This window comes from Phascolarctos cinereus, unplaced genomic scaffold (genome assembly GCF_003287225.1).
Source record: "Phascolarctos cinereus isolate Bilbo 61053 unplaced genomic scaffold, phaCin_HiC Scaffold_8;HRSCAF=390, whole genome shotgun sequence".
NCBI classification, from domain to species: Eukaryota; Metazoa; Chordata; class Mammalia; order Diprotodontia; family Phascolarctidae; genus Phascolarctos; species Phascolarctos cinereus.
In genome coordinates this window covers 16,506,853-16,530,809 of record NW_027556291.1, presented here as the reverse complement: position 1 = coordinate 16,530,809, position 23,957 = coordinate 16,506,853, and the positions used below count along the sequence as shown (strand labels likewise).

The 23,957-nt window shown below is 39.8% G+C and overlaps 1 pseudogene; it reads left to right on the top strand.

The window, feature by feature from the left end:
- The first annotated feature begins 210 nt into the window (after window positions 1-210).
- LOC110198645 (BRCA1-associated protein pseudogene) lies at window positions 211-1,887 on the top strand (annotated as a pseudogene).
- Window positions 1,888-23,957: the final 22,070 nt, after the last annotated feature.

Below are 23,957 nucleotides of genomic sequence, written 5' to 3'. Positions count from 1 at the left end.
TCGGCCTGTTATGGGCGTGATAGATTTTCAGGCAAGGGAGGGCTGAGGCAGGAAGCTGCGCAGGCGCTCTTCTGCTTTCAACCTTTCGCGCGCGCTTCAATCCAGCCAATCACGTAACAGAATTTCTAACTGCCTCACACACTTCGTCGCAGAGAGCTGAAGGTCCAACTGTCTGCCGTCGGGCCTTCTTTTCTCCACCTCCTCAGCAAAATGTCTGATGACCAGGTCAAGGAGCTATCACCAGCTTTTGCTGGCAGTGACCTTGAGGAGACGGTTCCGGTTCCAGTTCCAATTGAGGTAGAGGGCACAGCGGTAGTTTTACCTCAGAATCCTCCCTCAGACCTGCATGACGCCGAGGCCTGGCCTTCAGAAGAAGTCTCAGCGGCAGCACTTGAGCCATACGAGAGTGAGTGCAGTTTTATTGACGATGGCGAGATAGGCCTTTCGGTTGAGGGGGAAGAAAGTGAGAAAAAGGGCAAGAGCGAGAACGAGAATGAGAGTGAAAGAGAGAACAGGCCTGTGGCGGCCCTAGATGTGCAGGTGGACATAGACGATACCCAGAGGTGGCCAGGAGAGGAGGTGATCTATGGCCGACTGCACCTATACAAGACTTACAGAAAGGCAGCAAGGAAACACAGGGTGAAGCACACTTCCATGTTGGGTATCCTCAACATTCCAGCCATGGTGACCCGGATTAATCTACGCAATTTTTTGGAGCCATTTCAGGAAGCCATTGATGAGGTAAAAATTATTAAAGATAGTACTCCTAGCCAGTATATGGCACTGATCAAATTTAATGCTAAGGATGTTGCTGATACCTTTTACACAGTGTACAGTGGTTGCTCCTTTATCGAAAAGGACAATGAGCAGTGTCAGCTGGTTCGTGTGGGGAGGTTTGATGTGCTAAATTCAAGAGGAAGGGCCAGCTTTCCAATGAAAAGCCTTATAGAACTTCCTCGGTGCACCATATGTCTAGAGAGAACCGGTGAATCCATGCAAAGCATCTTCACCTGGTTATGTGACCAAAGCTTTGACGGCCAGAGTCAGCAGAGCCAAAATGGCACAGTGTGCCCTGTGTGCACTTACGGCCATGTGCAACAGCAAGAAGAACCTAGGTGTTTGGAGTGTGGCGTCAGGAGCAGCCTCCATATTTGTTTGATTTGTGGCCTTGTCAGATGTGGACAAAATATGACAGGGCATGCTGAAAAACACTTTAATGAAACAAAGCATGCATATGGGATGCAACTCAAAGACTGCAAAGTCTGGGACTATATTGAGCAGAAGTATGTCCAGTCAGCCGTATGCACTAGCAATATGGGACAGTATGGCAGAGAGGCAAATGAAGACAAACTTGGTGCTGTACAGCTAGAGTACTCATATTTACTGTCAAGCCAGCTTGAGTCTCAGCAAATCTTTTGGGAACGTAAGATGTTCCAACTAGAGAAGGGGTACATTGATGAAATTAACCACATGAAAGCTAGACTTGCCTCAACAAATGAGAAATGTGATAAACTGGAACATGAAAAAAATGACTTACTAAAAGAAAAGCAAGCTATAGAGGAAAAATGTACTCATCTGAACACAAAACTCTCCAAACTCTTCACTCAGCTCAAAGAAGAGCAAGAAATGAACAAGTCCCTAAGAGCCGATCAGATTCTCTTAAAAAAACAGCTGGAGGAGGAGGAGAAAGTTCTGAAGGAAACCTGTGGACACATAGACATGCAGATTACCAACATGCAGGAGCATGTACAACATGTGGTCATCTACTTACAGGCCCAGCAGAAAAGCATGGATCTGTCAACTGAAGCCACACAGGAGAGCCAAGAAGAACAGGTCAGTGTTGCCACGGATGCCCCTCCAAGCTCCCCCAAGGTGGAGGAACTGTAAAGCTGCCTTCCAGGAAGGGTTGTGGCCAGAAGGGCAGGGGGAACTCACTGATAAGAAGCAGTTAATGCTAAAAACAACCCAAAGGACTGTGAGGGGACCACCTGCTGGGCAAGACATTGGATGCTGCACAAGTATGCTGACTGCAGATCAACATGACGCTCATTGAATTGTTTTGCTCCTTTGTTTAAGTATGACACCAAATTAGCAATATTGTAAACTGGAATATTTAGCCATAGAAATGTTGTAATGGAATTTTATCTTGCTAGTCAATAAGAAACTCAATGGCTACAATTTCCAACTATTTTAGCATTTGACATCTTTATTAATGTATTATTATTAGATTTATATATAATATCATACTTAAAATGGTATGTTAATAAATATTAGACATTATTAGCATTAATGAGACATATGGATTAGCATGTTTGACATTTAGTCTTGGTGTTAATTTTAGACATTAAGAAAAAGGAAGGAGACCTTCCTGGTTTCCAGGAACACCCACCAAACGGTCACCAGGAGCAGCAGTATCTGCTTGAAAGGTCAAAAGAATATGCATTGTAAATGTGGGAAAAACCATTCATTGTTTCCATACGTGTCAAAAGATGTTCTGGTGGGATGCAACTAAGGAACTAGACACAGATTCATGTTACCCATGGTGCATCCTGCAGGTCTAGGGACAGCTAGAGGAAAAATGGGCCAAATAAATAAACACTGTGGTTATGGCAACACAATTTTGCCTAATTCTAGCCTTGTTGTAAATCTAAGTATGAAAGTTTGGTCTTAGTGACAGTTCTTAGAGAAATTTCCACTCATAAATGGTCCTGCTCCATCAGATCATCTATCTAGTAAAGTCATTTGAACAGATTAAACAACTAAGTTTTGGATTGAAATGAAATAAGACATCTCTTCTGCTAAAAGTATATTCTGATGGAATCGTTGGTAATTAAATGTTTACAGAGTGTCATGTTCTGTGTTAGGTAGTGGCTAGAATAAACTTGGGGGGAGAAGGAAGATGGGAAGGAAGGGTGATCTCAGTTAAGCTTTTGGGATCTAGCACAGGGTATACCTAAATCAGAAAATGGAGAATCAGATCTAGTACCTTTGAAAACTGTCAATTCAGATTTGCTATTTACCAGTGTCTAGCCACCTTATGTACTCTGGAACCACAAAACTGTGGTGGGATTTCTATATGTAAAGTTAAAGTAGTAACAGCTGATATTGTTATGGCATCGTTAAGTTTCTGAAATGTTTTACAATGATTCCATTTGATTTGACTGTGTGAAATAGGTACTATGACTTCTGCTTTACAGCTGAGGAAACAGACTTGGAGAAGTAAAAGACATACTCAGGGTCAACCAGTTAATCTCTGAGCCAGGAAATCAAATCTTATGTCTTCCTCATGCAAAGTCCAACCCTCTCTCCCAGAAGTTCTTGTCAAATGGGTGATCCCTCCTTAAATATTTTGTGTTCTTGGTGTACTATGTTCATTTAAATGATGGTTTTACTGCCCTCTTTTATACTGCTCTGTTTTGCTATTTTTCAAAACTCACCAAATAATTTCAGTGATGACTGTTTTGTAAAATCACTTGGAATCTGCTGAGGCCCCTTTTCATTCTCATTTTTTTTTTCATTATTATCCTTAAGATTCTAGATATTTTGTTCCTCCAAACAAATTTTATGATCATTTAGTCTGGTTTCACAAAGTAATCATTACCTTTAGTTTTAATCAGTATGGCATTAAATTCCCAAATTAATTTAGGTACTATTGCCATTTTTATTATAATTGGGGCAGCCCTGCCAAGATCAATGAATCCTTCCAACTATTTAAGTCTTATTTAAAGTAAATCTGGAGTGTGTATTGATAATGTTAAGTCCTATATATTTTATGCATTTTATAATTTACTTTGAATATAATTTCTAATTTTACCTACTGATCTTCTTAAATAATATAAAGAAAAATGAATTACTTTTGTGGTTTTGTTCTGTAGCATGACATTTTACTTAAGCTATTGTTTTAATAAAGTTTTTCATTGAATTTCTGAGGTTCTTTGAATAAAATATTCTATCTGCAAATAGAAGTGATGAGGGTTTTTTAAAGTCCATTTCATTTGCTTTTCAAAGATTCTGCGCATCTTTGGTTTTCTCAACAGGTATGCTTCAAAACCATCAATTCCGTTAAAATTCCTTGCTTTTTCTTTGTTTTACAGGCAGTATTGTATCCTCAGCTTTGCAAGATACGTTATTCTAGGATAGAAGGAATATAAGTAACTTTAATGGTGTGGGTGGTGAGCAGTGACCCAGTAGCAGCCACATGGCACACTCAGGACCTCAGTTTGGAGTAGAAGTGATCGAATGAATGAAAGGGTATTTATTAAGTGCTTACTCTGTGTCAGGCTGTTTTTCAGGGTGGGGATACAAATACTAGCAAGCAAAACAACCTCTGTCTTCAAAGAGTTTATATTCCAGTGGGGGAAGATAAGACATAAAGGGGAACTGGAAAGGGGATCATCAGATACTCTTGCTACCACACAGTTTAGGAAAGTTGGAGAAATGATAGAGAAGTATGGTTCTGGGCAGGATAAGATGAAAGCTTACCTGTCAGAGCCCAGGTTTGGGAGGGGCAGTGGTTGGAAGTAGCTGGGAGTGGAGAGTAGGGCCTGGTAAGAGCCCCCTGGCGTGCTAAGCCTTCAGAGTATGAGGCCTACTGCGGGGGCTGGGTAGAGGAAGTAGCATAAAAAGCCCTCAGCTCTCAAGCAAAGGAGATGAAGGGTTGTCATGTGTAAGAAGAATCGATTTGTTCTGCTTGTCCCCAGAAGAGAGAGCTAAGCAAAGGCAGAAGTGATGTCAATGTAAGGGAAAATTGCCCTAACGTTTAGGGCTATACATATGTGGAATGGGTTCTCTTGGAAATGGATGGATAAATGGATGGATGAATTAATATGCATTCACTAAGTACTTACTATGTGCTAAGCCAGGAGTGGGGAACCTGCTCCCTCGAGGCTCCAGGTGGCCCTCTAGGTCCTCAAGTGCAGCCCTTTGACTGAATCCACACCTCACAAAACAAATCTCCTTAAGAAAAGGATCTGTTCTGTAAAACTTGGACTCTGTCAGAAGGCTGCCCCCAAGGACCTAGAAGGCCACAGGTTCCCCACCCCTGCGCTGAGCACTGGGGATACACATACAAAAGTAAAACAATTCCTGCTGTCAAGGAGCTCACATTTGACTCGGGGAAGACAACACGTACGGAGGAGGTTTCAGCTGCCAGTCATTTAGACCCATAAAATCGTATCCTTTTCTAAAGTTGAGTCACTTGACAGTGTCAAAGACTGGTGGCAAGAACTTCCTTTTGCAGGTTTTCAGCAGGAAAGGCTAAGGAGGCTAAGGGGTTCCTGGCCGCAGCACTCGCATGCTGGATGCTGGCTGTGGGGGTCCGGGATGGAAGCAAGGCCAGTGGCAGGGGGTGGAGCTTTCTTATTCCTGCGGCTCGTAGACTTACGTGCCTCTGTGTGGCACTTGGTCAGCAGAGGGTAGTGCTGGGGCCCCTTCTCTGAAACAGCTGGTGACTGCGGGGCCGGGCAAGAAGCAGGGCTGGTCATGGGGCAGGCCAGCGCTGCTACTTTGCTCAGGGCTCCTGACTAGCTGCAGGTATGGGATGGGGGGAAGGGGAAGTGGGGCAAGTTTATTTAGGTACAGGCCGAAGTAGACTACCTCTGAGGTCCTTTTTACTACTAAGGTTCTCTGAAAAAATTCACCTAGCGTCTCATTAGTGACCCTCTTATGCAAGCTAGTCCTGTGCCAGACCTCTGTTTCTGGGCTGGCACCTTTTTTAGGAAAAAATAAAATGTATAAATTTCAGGTGAAAAAACAACAACAACTGTGTAATAGGCATAATAATCACCAGCAATTATATCTACATATCTATCTATCTATCTATCTATCTATCTATCTATCTATCTATCTATCTATCTATCACTACTGGGGATTGTGTGTGTGTGTATGTATATATACATATACATATATACATGCATACCAGTATTGTATGTGTCTATGTATGTATGTATGTAGGTATGTATGTCAGTTTACAAGGATAGAATCATCACAAAGGTGAGTGCCTGACATCTCTCTTCTTCCATCAAACATGTGCTTAGCCTGTACTATTCCTTTAGCTAGTGCTTGTAATCATAGAATCAAAGTGTTAGAATTGGAAGCAAACTTAGAGATCACCTGGTCCATTCTACTCATGTTGTAAATGAGAAACTGAGGCTCACAAGGTACCACACATAGTAGATATAATGAACTCTTCAAACCTTACATCACTACATTAATTTTAGCATTTATTATTTTGGTTTCTTGACATATTAATTATTGCCAAACTACCTAAAATGATCAACAATTCCATTTCTACACTGCATCCTGCCTGTCAGGGAGAAAACTCCCTAACTCTGTAAGTAAGGGATTTACAAATGGCTACCAGGCACCTGCTTGTTTCTCTTATAGTTTTTTTTTTAATTTCATGTATGAGAAGATGTGTTTGAAAAGGATTAAAAAAAAAAGATTTACGTTTCCTTCTTCTAATGCTCATTTAGAGCTTGATCCTAGGTTGGAACAATCAGTTTTAGCCCGCGGGGCCTCTGAGACCAATTAGTATTGATTTAAGTAGCAAGAGCTGGATTGGAACACAGCCTGTGGAGCAGGTGTGGAACACAGGAGTTGAGCTCTCTGGCTCAGCTCTGAAGGACTTCCAATTTGGGATCACCAAGAAATCCCTGAATTGACCCCTTGGTCCTCATGATGTCTGATTGTGTTATGGGAAGGGGGGGGGTCATCAATTGCCCAGGAAAAGTGACCAATCCAGTGGATCTTAAAAAGATCTACCCCCTGGCACTCTCTTCTTCACTTGAGTATCGTGCCAACCTCTCTCTTGAACTTATAGTGTATGGTGGGTAGGGAGGAGAGGACCTCCTCTCCACCCTGGCAGGCACAGTGTCTATTCATGCATGGCAGTGTGTACATGTGTTACCTAGGTGAGCTACAGCCTGGACCTCAGGCTCCTGCCTGCTGTTCTGCTTGTGTTTCTTTCCTAAATACAGATGGCTGAGCATTGGTCAAGAGAGACTTCTGGGAGTGACTACATAAGGAGTTCAGGTGTTCTGAGTTCTGCAGTCAGATCTGATGGGCTGCAGAAGTTTTCTATAGCTGCATCTAAGATGGCTTATCTAGCTTATCAGAAGACCTGGTCCTTGAGGGAGATACTCAGTATGTGTATAGTCTGAGGCACTTATCCCAACTCCCAGTTGCCTGAATGAGTTGGGTCCTCAGTGTAGCAACTACATCCCCTCAGGGCTCTAGGGATAGCCCCAACAGGGTGGGAGAAGGTATTTTTTTCTAGACCTATATAACTCATAAGCTACCCTCCCACTCCACACACACTTATGTCTACTTCCTCCTAAGATTATCAGTTGAAAATCAATGTCCCCAATCATACTTAAGTAGGTTTTAGAAAGGGAGTATTTACTAAGGTGATGGAATAAGAAGAATTGGTATGAAACTCTGCCTCCCCCCAAGTGAGTAGCATGCCCTCCTAAAAGTACTTACAGAGTCCAGGGGAAAGTGGGCTCAAGCTTAGAAAGAATATGTGGCAAAAAGGTAGCCCACAGCACCCGGGTGCTGAAGTCCTTCTCTCTCCTTCACAGAGTTCTCAAGAGATCCCACTTAAGCATATTATAATACTGATGAGAAAAATGGAAGTTTCAAATCCGTGTCCTTTGAAGTTTACAAGATTGTTCCCTGACCAAGAGTGGAAGGTTGGGCAGGGAATGCAAGGAGTAGACCAAGGCTAAAGCTGAAATGTTCTCCCTACCCCCCAGTTCCTTTAGGGGGCTCAGCTAGAACATTTTTCCTTCATTTACTCCTCACTGGAATCCAAATGTGTGTCAGACATCACAATTGTGGGGGTTCTGACCTGGGCTTCTATTTTATAGATAACCTGCAGGGCTTGACCACATTTTCTTAGTTAACACACATACACACACACACACACACTCTCTCTCTCTCTCTCTCTCTCTCTCTCTCTCTCTCTCTCTCTCTCTCTCTCTCTCTCTCTCTCTGTCTCTGTCTGTCTGTCTGTCTGTCTGTCTCTCCCAGGCAGATCACACCTGTTCATTCACATTTTGCACTTAATCTCCTGTTTCATTGATGGACTGAGATTGTTCTTTCTTCCTTAAGGGATCAAAGTCTCTTGTCATTTACTTGGTGACTTGACTGATTTATTCAACCAAGTCCACCCTTATACTTCTTTTCAATGTTACAGGTATCAGCAGAACATGATAGGAATGAAGGGTTGCTGCTTCATATGTTAAGTCTTTGTCAATACAGACTTGTGAAGCTGTTGTGACTGAAGCATTTCTTTTGCAAGGACTACATAAATAAGGGCTATATACCTGATTTACATTGAATATTGAGTACCTTCCTCATTCCTTTTAAGGAGACCCTAGACTTCAGTCATATTTAAACCTGATGTGACTTTCCCAGACGAGAAGCAGAACAAACCACAGATAGTGAGAAAAAAGTCTGATTCTTGTCGTTGGAGGCTGGACTCAGCCAGGACTGAAGCCTGTCTTTGTGAACACAGGCCTCTTAGTGGCAGAGGGTGCCTCCACCATCCTGGGCCCAGCTTGCTCTGCTGCTGCATTTGCGTCCCAGAAGAAAACTACATGCTCCAGAATATCAACCCTATATAATTTCCTAGTACATGCAAAATAGCAAACTCATTATTTAAGAAAGTAATTAATTGGGGGGGAAGAGAAAATTGATTAAAGGGGGAAATGGAAGTTCTTTCTCCATAGTATCTTTCCTTGGTACCTTGAACAGACTTGTCCATATAACAGGTTCCTAACTGGGTGTCAGTTAAACTTGATCAAGATCACACTGTCAGGATATGAATCTTGCAATATCCTCTGTAGCTCCATAGAGATAAAAATAACAGAGGCAAAGTGGACCTAGTAGAGAAAGTTACTACCTTAGAAGTCAAGAAAGCAAAGTACAAATCTCAATTCTGACCTTTATTGTTGCACAGTTATCCCTTCCACATCAGGAGGGGTGTTGGGGCAGTGATAGGACTGTGGACAGTGATAGGACTGTGGTGCCCCCCTCTCCTCCCCCGCCATCTACAAAATCTGTACAATTTTTTTGGCCCTCCCTTCAAACCAGAGACATCTGAATTATTATGGTATTAAAAGATAAAATATATTGATATTACACAGTACTATACATATATTTTATGTATTTTTCAGTTTCTAAACTTTTTCTGTGTTACATGCTGACCTTCATGTTTTGTATGCAGCTTCTGTAAAACTTAGCAAAAATTCCCATTGTATTTCTTATGCTGTCCCATGATATATTGAAACCACAATAGGGGAAGTCACAATGTAGAAGGGATAACTATAATCACAGGCAAGACATTTAGCTACTCTGAGCCTCAGTTTACTCATTGGTTAAATGGTGGTAATAATATACAGAGCTGCTGTGAAAAAAAAATAATTTTCCATCCTTAATTCCTCGTATAAATCTAAGTTGTTATATAATGGCATTTGGAGAGAGAAAATACAAGGGCTCTGCAGTGGCTGAATTTGAATGCTAGGAGCTATAACTCCAAAAACATTACAGTAACCACCCCTCCTCCACTCTTTGTTAATTAGAAAAATAGAATTTGTTACTTAGAACTTATCGTATAGATCTTTAGCCATAAGAGTTTTTCTTCTGGCACTCCCTTACCCCCATCGCCCAGCAGCAATTCAAGTGTAGTAGGTTTGTAGGATGTAAAATTGGAAAGAACCTTAGACATCTTCTAGGCCAGTCCTTTCATTTAACAAAGAAAGAAAATGAGACCCACAAGTAACTTTCCCATTGTCATAGAGGAAGTTAAATGACCATGGTTTGGATGGTCCAAACAATGAAAAATTGTTTGAAAGTATTTGTTTCAAAGTCAAAGAGTAAATAGATGGTTTTTATTAGACCAAGGACAAATGATTTAAAATTTTTTTCTATGAATAAAAACAAGTTGTTAATAACTGATGTTCAAAGGCACACATATAATAATTTACAATCACCTTTTCCTTCTTTGTTTTCTTTTTCTTCTGGCCTATATATTTTTTTCTTTAAATAAACAGTGACTCTTACTATCTCTCCCTACCATTGAGCAAATAAAAAAAAAATAAAAGGAAAGGGAAAATAAAGATCTTATTATAGTACATGCATAGTTTAGCAATAGTCCAACAAAATAGTCCCCACATCAGTCATGTCTGAAAATGTATGTCTATTTATGCATCTTAAGTTATTCACTTCTTTGACAGAAGGTGAATGGGGCATTTTATCTGTACTCTTTTGGACTTGTGGTTTATCGTCATGTTCAGAGTTCTAAAGTCTTTCAAAGTTGTTTTTCTCTATAATGTTATCATTATATAAATTTTTCTCCTAGTTCTGCCCACTTTGCATCAGTTCATAGAGATCTTCTCAATTTCCCCTGAAAATGTCCATTTTCACATGCATAATTTTTATGGGACGATAATATTCCATTACATTCATGTACAATGATTTGTTTAGGCATGCCCCAATAGACAGACATTCCCTTAGTTTCCAATTTTTAACTGCCACAAAAAGAGCTATTATAAAATATATTTGTACATTTGAGTCATTTTCCTTTTTCTTTGACCTCTTTAGAGTATAGCCCTTTTATTGGGAGACTGGATGACACAGTGGATAGAGAACCAGGCCTAGAGTCAGGAAGACCTTAGTTCAAATCCAGCCTTAGGCATTTACTAGCTGTGTGACCTGGGCAAGTCACTTAATTCCTGTTTGCCTCAGTTTCCTCATTTGTAAAATGAGCTGGAGAAGGAAATAGCAAACCACTGCAGCATCTCTGCCAAGAAAGTGCAAATGGGGCCACCAAGAATCAGACATGGCTGAACAACACCAACCACAAAAGTGGGAATGTAGATCCAAGGGTATGCACAGTTTAATTCCTTATAGTTCCAATCTGTTTTCCAGGATTTCTTGATATTTCATTAAGAAATATTTATTACCCACTGCCCCCATGTCAGTTGATTATACGATGACATTAAAATTAGCTCCAGCCCAAATTTTTATAAAAGTCAGAGAACAATGAGAATTCCTAAAGTCACCATGGTACTAGCCACAGCATAAAAGCTACTAACACCTGATCCGTAGATCTTGACAAACCCAGCTGATAGTGATCTAATAAAGAGGGTAATGTATGAATGGATAACAAAGTTAATCTTGTACAAAGAGAGCTCAGAAAAAAAAAATCAGTGAATTCAAGAACTGAAATGATATACTCGGCTTTGCCCACTGCTGCTGAGACAACTAAAGTGGTATTTAATAGCATCAGGCTGCTGGGAAATATCCCCATTTGTTTCTTGATGGTAGCATCTCTAACAAAAATAAACAGTAATAACAGAGGTAGATGTTATTATTGTTTCAACAGTACACAGGTACTCAGGAGGATGCCAGGATCAAACTGCTTGGAAAGTGCTCTTAAAATTCCCCAAAGTTCTTTCAGTCTGGCATGTAGTCTTTTTCTTGACTCCATTTTTCAACTCTTTCCTCCTCTGAAAATAACTTCTAAGTACAAAACATTTTGAACTCTCAAGTTCCTAGAAACATAACCTGGATTTCACATGAGCCGATGGGCTCATGTGGATTTTAATTAGTGATTGTGAAGGACATTGAATAATAAGCTTTCACATATCCCAGAGGTTCTAGTATCTGATTAATTTGCCTCCTATAGAGGGTATCCTATCATAAAAATGTTGCTTGGTCAGTTTTACTCTTCCTCAATTCAGACAATTAGCATTTTATGAAAACACCTCCCAAATTTGAAGCCTTTCTAAAAAAAAGAGTTTTCTCATATCTATCCAATGGTGAATTGCTACAAAAGACATCCATTGAAACCTATTATCAGGAATAGAGCCAAGATAGTGGAGAGATATCAGGAAGGTGACTGAGCCCTCCTTAGTTTCCCTCAGAAACGATATTAAATCAAGCCTCTAAAAGAATTCGGGAGCAAAAGACAAAGTGAAACTGTCTTCAAACCCAACATAACCTAGAAGGACTGCAGGAAAGGTCTGTCACACTTGTGTAAAGGGGAAGTGCAGCCCAGCACAGGCGGTATCCAGGCAAGTCAGTGGGAGGCTCTTAGCCACAGCACAGATCAGCAACCAAGGCCCTGGGGTTCAGGCTCAGCAGGACAGTGGTGAAGCAGGCCAGCTGTGAGGCCTCCAGCCCTAGTGCAGCAGGCAAATTGCCGGCCCTGGAACCCAGGGCACAACAGGCACAACTAGGTTGGACGACCTTAGTGCAGTGGTCAAGCTGCAAGCCCCACAGGCCCCGGCACAGAAAGCCAGTGACCAGACCCCTAGCCCCCACTGCAAGAAGTTTGGAACAGTGTCCCCTGTACCCTAGGGGCAGTGCTCAACTTTAAGAAATGAGCAAAAAACAAACAAAAAAACCCAATAAGATCCCTGACCATAGAAAGCTACTATGATAACAGGGACAATCAAAACATAAATTCAGAAGAAGACAGCAATGTCAAAATGCCTACATGTGAAGGGGAATGTGAATTGGCCTCAAACCCAAAAAATCCTCTTGGGAGAGCTCAAAAAGAATTTTAAAAATCAAGTAAGAGAGGCAGAAGAAAAATTGGAAAAAGATATGAGAGTTATGCAAGAGAATTATGAAAAAATAGTAAACAGCTTGGAAAAAGAAGCAAAAAAATGACTGAAGGAAAAAACTCCTTAAAAAACAGAATTGGTCAAATGGACAAAAAAAATCCACTGAAGAAAACAACTCCTTTAAAAGTAGAATTGACCAAATGGAAAAGGAGGCACAAAAACTACCTGAAGAAAATAATTCCTTAAAAATTAGTATTGAGCAAGTGGAAACTAATGACTCTATGAGATATCAAGAATCAGTAAAACAAAATCAAAAGAATGAAAAAATAGAAGAAAATGTAAAATACCTCATTGGAAAAACAACTGACATGGAAAATAGATCCAGGAGAGATAATTTAAGAATTATTGGACTATCTGAAAGCCATGATTAAAAAAAAAAAAGAGTCTGGACAGCGTCTTTCAAGGAATTATCAAGAAAAAAATGCCCTGATATCCTAGATAGAACCAGAGCGTAAAATAGTCATTGAAAGAATCCATTGATCACCTCAGGAAAGAGATCCCCAAATGAAAACTCCAAGGAATATTGTGGCCAAATTCCAGAACTATCAGGCAAAGGAGGAAATACTATAAGCAGCCAGAAAGAAACAATTCAAATATCATGGAGCCACAGTTAGGATTAAACAGGATTTAGCAGTTTCTATATTAAGGAATCAGAGAGTTTGGAATATGATATTCTGGAAGGCAAAGGAGCTTGGATTACAACCAAGAATTAACTACCCAGCAAAACTGAGTATAATCTTTCAAGGGAAATGATGGATATTCAATAAAATAGAGGACTTTCAAAATTTCCTGATGAAAAGATCAGAGCTGAACAGAAAATTTGATCTTCAAATCCGAGGCTCAAGAGGAACATAAAAAAGGTAAATAGGAAAGAACAAAAACATGGTATTCAATAAGGTAAAACTGTTTACATCCCTACATAGGAAGATGATACTTGTAGCTCTTAAGAACTATATTTCTATTAGGAAAGTTAGAAGGAATATACTTAGAGGGTGTAGGTATAAAATGACTTTGATGTGATGATAAAAAAAATTAACTAAGGGGTGAGAAAATGATTGTACTGCAAGAAGAGGAAAGGGGGAGGCAGAATTGATTAAATTATATCACATGAAGGTGCACGAAAGACGTTTTACAGTAGAGGGAAAGAGGGAAGGGGGTAAGCATTGTTTGAACCTTACTCTCATTGGATTTGGCTCTGACAGAATAATATACACACTCAGTTGGGTAAAAAAAAATCTATCTTACCCTATAGGGAAGTAGGAGGGGAAGAGGAAAAGAAAAGGGGAGGGACTGATAGAAGAGAGGGCAGATTGAAGGATGCAGTGGTAAAAAGCAAAACACTGAAGCGAAAAGACAGGAGAAAGTTAAAGGAGAGAGAGAGAGAAAAGTATAAATGGGAAAAATAGGATGGAAGGAAATACACAGTTAGTAATCATGAATGTGAATGGGATGACTCCTCCCATAAAACAGAAGCATACAGCAAAGTGGATCAAAAACCGGACTCCTACAATACATTGTTTACAAGAAACACATTTGAAGTAGAGAGATGCACACAGAGTAAAGGTAAAAGGATGAAGCAGAATATATTATGCTTCAGCTGAAGTAAAAAAAAAAAAAGCAGGGGTACAATCCTGATCTCAGACAAAGCAAAAGCAAAACCAGATCTAATTAAAAGAGATAAGACAGGAAACTACATCCTTCTAAAAGGTACCATAGACAATGAAATAATATCAATACTACACGTATATGTACCAAATGGTATAGCATCAGTTGCAGGAAGAAATAGAGAGCAAAACTACCCTAGTGACACCTAAACCTTCCCCTCTGAGAACTAGATAAATCTAACAACAAAATAAACAAGAAAGAAGTTAAGGAGGTAAATAGAATTTTAGAAAAGTTAGATATGATAAAGCTCTGGAGAAAATTGAATGGCGATAGAAAGGAATATACCTTTTTCTCAGTGGTACATGGCACCTACACAAAAACTGACCATGTATTAGGGTATAAAAACCTTACAATCAAATGCAGAAAGGCAGATATTAAATGTATCCTTTTCAGATCATGATGCGATAAAAATTATATGTAATAAAGGACAATGGAAAGATAGACTAAAAACTAATTGGAAACTAAATAATCCTAAAGAATGAGTGGGTCAAACAACAAATCATAGAAATAATCAATAATTTCATCAAAGAGAATGACAATGATGAGACAACATACCAAAATTTATGGGATGTGGCCAAAGCAGTTCTTAGGGGAAATTTTATATTTCTAAATGCTTACACGAATAAAACAGAGAAAGAGCAGATCAATGAAATGGGCATGTAATTTAAAAAACTAGAAAAAAAAATTAAAAATCCTCAATTAAACACCAAAGCAGAAATTCTGAAACTCAAAGAAGAGATTAATAAAATTGAAAGTAAGAAACCTGCCAAACTAATAAGTAAAAATTAGAGCTGATTTTATGAAAAAACTAATAAAATAGATAAACCTTTGGTTAATTTGATTTTTAAAAAAGAGAGAAGAAAACCAAATCTCCAGTATCATAAATAAAAAGGGTGAATTCACCAACAAGGAAGAAGAGATTAAAGCAATAATTAAGAGCAATTTTTCCCCAACTGTATGCCAATAAATCTGACAGTCTAAGTGAAATGAATGAATATTTACAAAAATATAAATTGCCTAGATTAACAGAAGAGGAAATAAAATACTTAACTAAACCCATTTTAGAAAAATAAATTGAACAAGCCACCAATGAATTCCCTAAGAAAAAATATCCAGAGCCAGATGGATTTACAAGTGAATTCTACCAAACAGTTAAAGAACAATTAATTCCGGTAATATATAAAGGATTTGGGGAAATAGGTGAAGAACAAGACCTACCAAATTCCTTTAATGATACAAATATGGTGTTGATACCTAGACTAGTAAGAGCCAAAACAGAGACAGAAAAGAAAAACTAAACTAATGGAAATCATATGATTATCTCAATAGATAATTTTGTTATTGATATGGTCAGTGATGCTAATAGTTTTCCTAATACTGAGCCAGCCTTGCATTCCTGATATAAATCCTACCTGGTAATAGTGTATTATCCTGGCAATAAATGGCTGTAATCTCTTTGCTAATATTTTATTTAATTTTTTTGCATTGATATTCATTAGGGAAATTAGTCTATAATTTATAGTTAATTTTAAAGTTGGTATCAAAGAGAGAGAGGGAGGGTCATGTAAGAAGAACAGCAAGAGCATTAGTGTCACTGGATCACAGAGCACATGGGGGAGGGTAGTATAAAGTAGAAGACTGGAAAGGCAGGAAGGAGGGGTCAGGTTATGAAGACGAGCTTTAATAGAGGATTTTCTAGGTGATCTTGAAGACGTTAGGGAGCCACTGGAGGACACCACATGGTCAGACCTGCCCTTAAGGAAGATCACAGTGAGAACTGAGTGAAGGATGGACTGAAGTGGGGAGACGCTTGAAGCAGGTAAGTGTCCAAACCCAGAACCTCCTGATTCCAAGTCCAAAACTCTTTCCACTATGTTACACATATAATATGCTTAATCTAAAAGCAAACAAATATAAAAACTGAAAACACCTGTTTCATGAGACAGACTCAGAGGCCTGTTTATATGATGGATGAACAGTATCAGAATCAACAATATTTCCATCATCAACATGACTGACTGAATAGTGATTGACCAACTAGTCTACCTCAATAGCCAAAATAATCACAGCAACTGGTTACTTGTTTTGGGCATCTAGACAGAGCCACGATGGAGAGATTGGCTTTCATTCTGATATGCTAACAAGAATTACAGAAATTAAATACATTGAATATAGTGTAAAATCAGAAAAAAAGAGCAAATTTAAGTCAGAGTGAAGAACTTGGGACAGTCAATTCCTCTTTCTATGCTCAGTTTCCTCAACAGTAAATTGAGGGAATAAGATGACTACCAGCTCTGAACGTCTATGACTCTATGAGTCAGATGTAAAAATACAAGATGTTTCCCTTCAGGTGTTTTCATTTTAAAGAAGAATAACCCCCATCCTCCAACCTCTTTGTCTCTTAGGGCTAGAAACTGCTATTTGAAAGGGATAAGATGTCTCTCAATTCAGCTATTGCAATGGATTCTTTTCACAAGTAGCTGGTCTCTCTGTTATGATTTTCTAGTGGCACTAGGAAGGGAACAAGTTTTTAGTTCTACATTGTTTGATCAACTTCCTAGGACTTATGAAGTGTAATTGATAAATGTCAGGTCTGCCTCCCTCATCTAGTGAAGTGGTTCTGTGAGTCATTTCCTTTTGAACTCAGGAAAATAGTTAATTTTAAAGTTGGTATCAAAGAAGACAGCCATGGTGAGTTTCAATCAATTGGCAACTTCACACAATGTAAGTAGTTATGAATGAATAAAAGACTGGGAATAGAAGTAAGTTTTTAGAGAAATAGGGAGAAGGCTTTGAAAAATAATAATTCAGAATATGTGAGCAGGATTTTTCTGCTCCTAAAAAGATGCATCTGAAGAGGAAGAAATACAAGTATCACATAGGCTAAATTTGCCAAAAGTCAGAGCTGGGATATTGAGGGGGTGGGGGGAGAACCGCACTATGCCTTTTGAGACACCCTCTGTAGGGGATAGAAAGGGGACCTGAGATTTCATTGGTAGAGGGAACTCCAAGGTGAGCAAATTCCTACTAATGCAGGTCAGCACCTTTTCTGTAACTCACTGTCTTAGAAAGCAGGCCAGAGCACAGAGAGGTTAAGTGACTTTTCTAGGATCATGCAACCAGTATCTGTAAAAGGCAGAGCTTGAACTCAGATCCTCCTGGCTCCAAGATCAGCTCTTAAGCTACTATTTTACATGGAAAACAGACTAACAGCTAAGTGAGTCTCTGATCATGAATCATGCTCTAAAAGAGCTGTTGGCTCAAACTGTAAAGAAGGGTTTGACTGAGAGCAATATGTCAACTAGAAGAACAGTCTTTTCACCTTTTTCAACTCTGTCTAATGACATCTATAAGAAGTCCAAAATTGAACATGATGACAATGTACACCAGAAAAATGTGCTTATGAGGTGACCCTGACTTCTGGCTATGCCAATAGAGTGAAGATCTGGCATATCCTCCCAAGGAGGGCCTTGTTAATGGATAGCATGCTTGTTTTCAGAGGGACAAATGAGCAATATCCAAAGACACTCAGTACCAGGCTGAAGAGTTCTTCGACCAGATCAATCCTTGATGACCACCTAATCCAGGAAGCTATTGCTCATGGGCCAAATCTGGCTTTGTTTTAAAATGTGAAAACTCGTCTTAGCTCATATATACATGTGTGTATACATACATATATGTATATATACACATACTACATACATTTGAGGAAGAGAGCATAAACCTTAACAAGTAGCAGGGATCAGAAAAGGATTCATGTAGGAGGTGGCATCTGAGCTGCATTTTGAAGGAAGCTGGTAATTTTACAGGTAGCAGTGAACACTCTAGGGATGGGGGATAGAAAAGAATTGAAAAAATTATGAAACGTTTAATATATCAAGCATTGTGCTAAGTGCTGGCAATACAGAGAGCAAAACTAGCCAGTTCCTGCTTCCTAGGGGAGGTGACACCTAGAAAAGGTCCATTTTAGAGCACATGGTGATCCTCAAGGTCCGGAGGGCAAGGCCAGTTTGTCCAGAAGAAAGAGAGCATGAAGGGAGCAATATGAAATGAGCCTGGAAAGTAAGTCGGATTCAGATAGTGAAAGGCTTTAAATGCCAGTCAATGAAGGATATGTATCCATAAGCTATATCTGGGATTTATCTTATCCTAGAGCAAAGTCACAGAAGGCTGTGAGGCTGAAGAGTGGCATAATCAGGCTGGTGTCTGGCATTGGGATATATCTGGAGAGGGGAGAGATGGGAACACAGAAGTCTAGTTGGGAACAGCTCAGGCAAGAGGTAGTGATGACATGGACCAAGGTAATATCCATGTGGGTAGAAAGGAGAAGGAGGTAAGAGAAAAGCAACCAGAACTGTTAGCTTTTTAGATGGGAGGAGAGGGAAGAGAGAAGAGACAACCTGGATAACTGGAACTGGAAATACTGGAGACAGTGCTAGACTAGGAGTAAGGAAGACCTGAATTCAAATCCAGCATCAGGCATGACCTGACTAAGTGACCTCTGTCTGCCTCAGTTTCCTCATCTAAAATGTGGATAATCATAGCACCTATCTCCCAGGGTTATTGTGAGGATCAAATGAGATAATATTTGTAAGGCATTTTGCAAAACTGAAGAGTGCTATGTAAATGCTAGCCAAAAACAGATAAATTGATAAATTAATAAACGAATGGATGAATGATTCAATAGGAAACCCTTTTGTTCTAAAGGCAATACTCATGGCTATCCATCAGTCACTCTGGCTCTCCTTCTTACATGGCCCACCTTCCCTTGTTGGTGTAGGGATGTCATTTTCCATTCTGGATTACAATACTTTCCTTTTTCCTTGGAAAACCGAAGACTCTCCTTCTATAAAATGTTTGCTAAAGAAGAGAATCCTATCTGTGGAAAGTGATGAAACATATTGATGGTTGCTATGTACATCACTCATCAAATCCACATAGCAACATATGTATTTTTTCTCCATCAATGATATTAAGTTTTGCATGATAACAAGTAGTTGAAGTTGAAGGGGTCATCCCTAGCCTCTTGAATACAACCTGGGTCATGAGATTTGCAAATATGATTTCACAATGGCCTTCTGGCAAGGGATACTGACTATGGAGAGAGAAACCCATCCTTTCCTTACTTAGTTATGTCTTCGATCATCACATGGACTTCCTCAGCAGTTGCCAAAGTGTGCCAGACACTATTACTGTTAGCTTTGGGATGGTGCTGGCAATTACAGAGGGTGTGTTGCCTAGTACAACTTGCAGGAAATGCTTCTGTTCAGCCTTGGTTATTTTCAAGATATGACCACTGTGGCCCAATGGCTCCTGTCACTCTGTTATTTGCAGGATAGGCAGTACTAGCAAGAGGCCATTCTTAATGAATCTTTTGACAAATTTCAAACTTCGTTATTTCTAGCAAGTTATAAATTTACATTGCACTTTTCCTTCATTAATGTTCAGGGACATTTCTGTTCAACTAGGAAGACCATAATGCCTCAAAATAGTTTCTAAAAAGTGTTCTTTCATAATGATGGCATAACTCACTGGGGCCTTTTGACCTTGGCTTTTAAGTTATTTACATGGTCTCGTTCAAGACAATGTGTGGTTACACGCTTAAGGAAGGATGCAGAAAGCTAAGTAACTTGGTACCTTAATGTTACAAAGCAAAGTCTTCCCAGCAAATGCTCATTTCTATATGCCTAGATTTCCAGTAAGGTGTTTTCTTTCTTCCTATTACATTCATCCAAACTGAACTTCATTTACAAAAGCAGATCATAAAAATAAAAGGGAGACTTTCATCTACAACATATGCCACTTTATGCCTCTGAAATGTGTTACAGTATACATTTCTGTTTGGGGAAATGCAACTATTTGTTTTAACATAACCATTTTGATTTATGATAAAATTGAGGTGATGGCTTCTACATCCACATTTCAACTCTGAATAGCCTATGCCCCAAACACTGAGAAATGTTGCCAACCTATGGCCTTGTTTGCAGATATCCTCTGAAAATTCCCAAGAATTTGGGAGACACAAATTATTCTGAATCAATAAAGCATTACTGTAACTATTACTGCATCAAAACGACTTGGGAGAAAAGACAGGTTAAACCTTTCTAACAGCTTGCCAAATGGCAGGAACCTATGCCTTTCCTTCCCAGATATTTTATCATTTAGCATTCCCCACCCCCACCCCCACCATGCTCTCAAGCATGCATATTTCATTTATTGACATCTTAAAAAAACATTCTGATTATGTCACTAACGAGATCCACATTTCCTATTGCCCCGTGGGAAAACCTAACCCATTTGTACTGAGATGGCCCCCAAAGTCAACATTCCATTTTATATCTTTCCTCACTCACACAGAAATTGGTCAGTGTAAAGAGCACTAGTTTGGAGATGGGGGCCCTGAGCCTGGGAGGTTCATTCATGGCATGGGTAAAGTACTGAGTAGGTGGATGTGTGTATGTAGAAAGGGGATATTGGAGGCCTAGTGATCTGTTCTAAGTAGGTTGATTTGTGAAAAGTCAAAGTTATGTTTATCCTCACTGAAACTTCCAAGACTCTTTCCTCTCCCATCTAGCCCTCACACAGCTGCCAAAATCGTCTCCTTAAAGCATGTGTGATCATGGTACTCCCCTGCTCAAGGGTGGCTCTAGGACAGGATTGGCATTTCAAACCGTCTGACCCCAGACTACCTTTCCAGGTTTAGTTCCCACTGCTTCTCTTCTTGTATTCTCCCTTCCACCCAAACTGTTCTTGCTCTTTCTCAAACTTGGCTTCTCACCTCCTGCCTCTGTGCTTTGGACAGACTGGTTACCATATTGGAATGCACACCCTCCTCACCTCTGCCTCTTCGAATTCCTGCCTCCCTTCTGGGCTCAGCTCCTATGCCCCTTTCTATGGGAAGCTTTTGTTGATTCCTCAAGTTGTCAATGTTCTCTCCCTCCTCTGATTATTCACATATACACTTATCTGTTTGGAACTGCTACTGTCATACCCCAATTCCAGTAGAATGCAACCTCTGCGAGGAAAGGAACTATCTGGGTTTTGTTGATGTCTCCTTGCTCTCACTAAATGCTTGATGGAGTGGGCTGGATCACCAGTTTGGTTAGAGATGCTCTCTGCGGAGTGAGGAAGGGGAATCTCTTCCTAATTAGCCCTGGCAGCATCACAGTAGCCATAACCTACTTTCCATATTCAAGGTTTCCTAGTACATGGTCCATTTGCTGCTGCCTATGGCTTTTACAATTCTCCCTGTGAGAAGGGGTGGGAAAGAGTGGAACTTAAAGAAAAAAAAAAGAAGAAAATCATTTTGAATCCATAGTAAGAATAAACAAAGCGTTTATTTCAAACTGTATTACTTTGACAAAAGTCATACTACCCAGTGTTTCTTCTATTTGTACATTGTGATTAGACTGATTTCTATTAATGACTTTGTGATGAATTTTGTTTAAATGGTATTACTTTTCTGAATATTCCATGCAATTGTTTCTTAAATAGAATTTCTTCTTTGAAATGAATTAGTTAAAAGAGAGGTATTTACAAAATATCTTGATGTGCTTTTATCTAGCTCCCTAACTCCCCACCAAGCTCTTTCTATTTTATTAAACTCTTCATTATCATTAAGACTGCTATCAAGGGAGTTGGTAGTGAGAAGGACAGAGGAGAAGTAGGAAAGGATTCTTTCTCAAAATAGAAGTTTTTTCTTTCAGTCATTTACGCCTAAAGGGAGAGCACATCTAGGATACAACCTGTACTTCATCACTGAATTAGGAAAGTGGCAAAAGATTACTGGGCAGAGTCTGCCATCTTGATAGCAGGTACTGAATAGTCTTTATACTGTCGTTCAAGTGATCCTGGCAGTAGGCCTCAAATTTAAACACTCCAACTCTGTGAAGGTATAGGACTGCTATACCTTCTATCCTAACTTAAAATCTATAGGAGGAACACCCCTCCCCTAACATACACAACACATAAACACTTCCTTTTGAGGCAAGAGGGTAAGATGCCAACTGATTGTGTTAACTATTAGAATCAAAGCACCTAAATGGCTATAATAGTTCATTGATAGGGAAGGAGACAGACTTGATGACTCTCATGGCCGCCATCCCATTAGGTATGTGACCTAGCCCAGGTCTACCTTCTACTGGCTTCAGCCTTGTAAAAGGGAAGATGATAAACCCTGCTAAGAAGTGGGTCTCATAAAGGGATCTGGGTCTTCTCCTCATCTCTACATTTACTTTTCAAATCAATTGTTCCTAGTTATTGTTATCAAAACATTACCAGGCCCAAATGTACAAATTTCACCAGGACAGTTTAGGTCAGAACATCAGTAACTGTGGTCCTTTTTGTCAGTACTATCATCAGGGCTCTGCCCTGATTGCCCTGCCCTAGTTCCAGCTTTGGTCAATCTGTGCATAGCCTCACAGTGACTTCAGGGTACTAAGCCAGTAGAACGTGAGGGATGGCCAGCCTCCAAATACTTCTGCCTGCCTCGTCCTGTTCTCCCTATGCCTCCAGATCTCCTGGTTTATTATGATCTGGCCAGCCCTTTAGCCACCAACCTTGCTCTGGTCCTCTAACTAGTTCAGGGCTCTTAATTTCTAATGATTATCTAGCCTTTGGCTGACCTCTGCCTCTTCCATCTTAGCAGGCTAGTGGTTACTGAATGCTTCCTTAGACAGAAGGTGATCCACCTTGGTCTTCTTTTGGGTGTCACTGTCTGCTCCATTCCTGTTTATCTGACCCGATGATGCTCTGACCTTCCTACTTTGTCCCCTGGACATGCTGTTATCCATATTCCAGTGTCACTCTCCCCCAACCATCCTGTGGCTGGACACAGATCCTGGGCAACTATGAAAGATAAACCTGATACTACTCATTGAGTTTGGAATTAACATAATTATTTTCTTTCAGAACCGATCCATGCTATTAACCTTGGAGTCCACAATCCTGCTGGGACCTCCCCATATCACATCTAGTAAAGACTGGGGTCATAGCTTAAAATAGAGTAGTGGTGTCAAACTCGAAGAGTAACAGGGACCACTAAACCATACAGAAGGATCCCCAGAGTCCATAGATTAACTTAGAAAAAATATACTTTAATATTATTTATGTTTTACTGTGTTTTTTTTATCTTGTTAAATATTTCCCAATTGCATTTTAATTTGGTTCTGGCCAAACTTGGTTGCTGCATACCGCCTCCTATGTGTTTGACATTTCTGATGGAGAGACTGCGTTTTTTGCAGATTTACCTAGGCTCCATTGTCCTATATAACTCTTCTTACGTATGGGAACTAGGAGTGCTGTATGTTCACAACACAACCCTGCTATCCAGAAGCCACATAAAATCTCTTCTTATACCTTCCTTCCCTATAATACATTCAAACATCATCCCTTCCAACTTTTATGATATCACTGTATTGCCATGCTTTGAAAAGCCCCTTCCCCCTAGGCCTTTATCATAATTTGAACCCAAGTGTCTTTTGCCTCACACTCAGAGTTAAGTGTGGAGACTTCCCTCTGGATTCCAATTTCCCTTTATCTCTTAGCTCTTTAGCTCTAATTCTTGGTTTGTGTTTTTCCCCTTTCTCTCCTCTCTTCTCCAAAGTCCCCTGGTACTACATAACTAATAATACAACCTTAGAATTTGGCCACATCTTC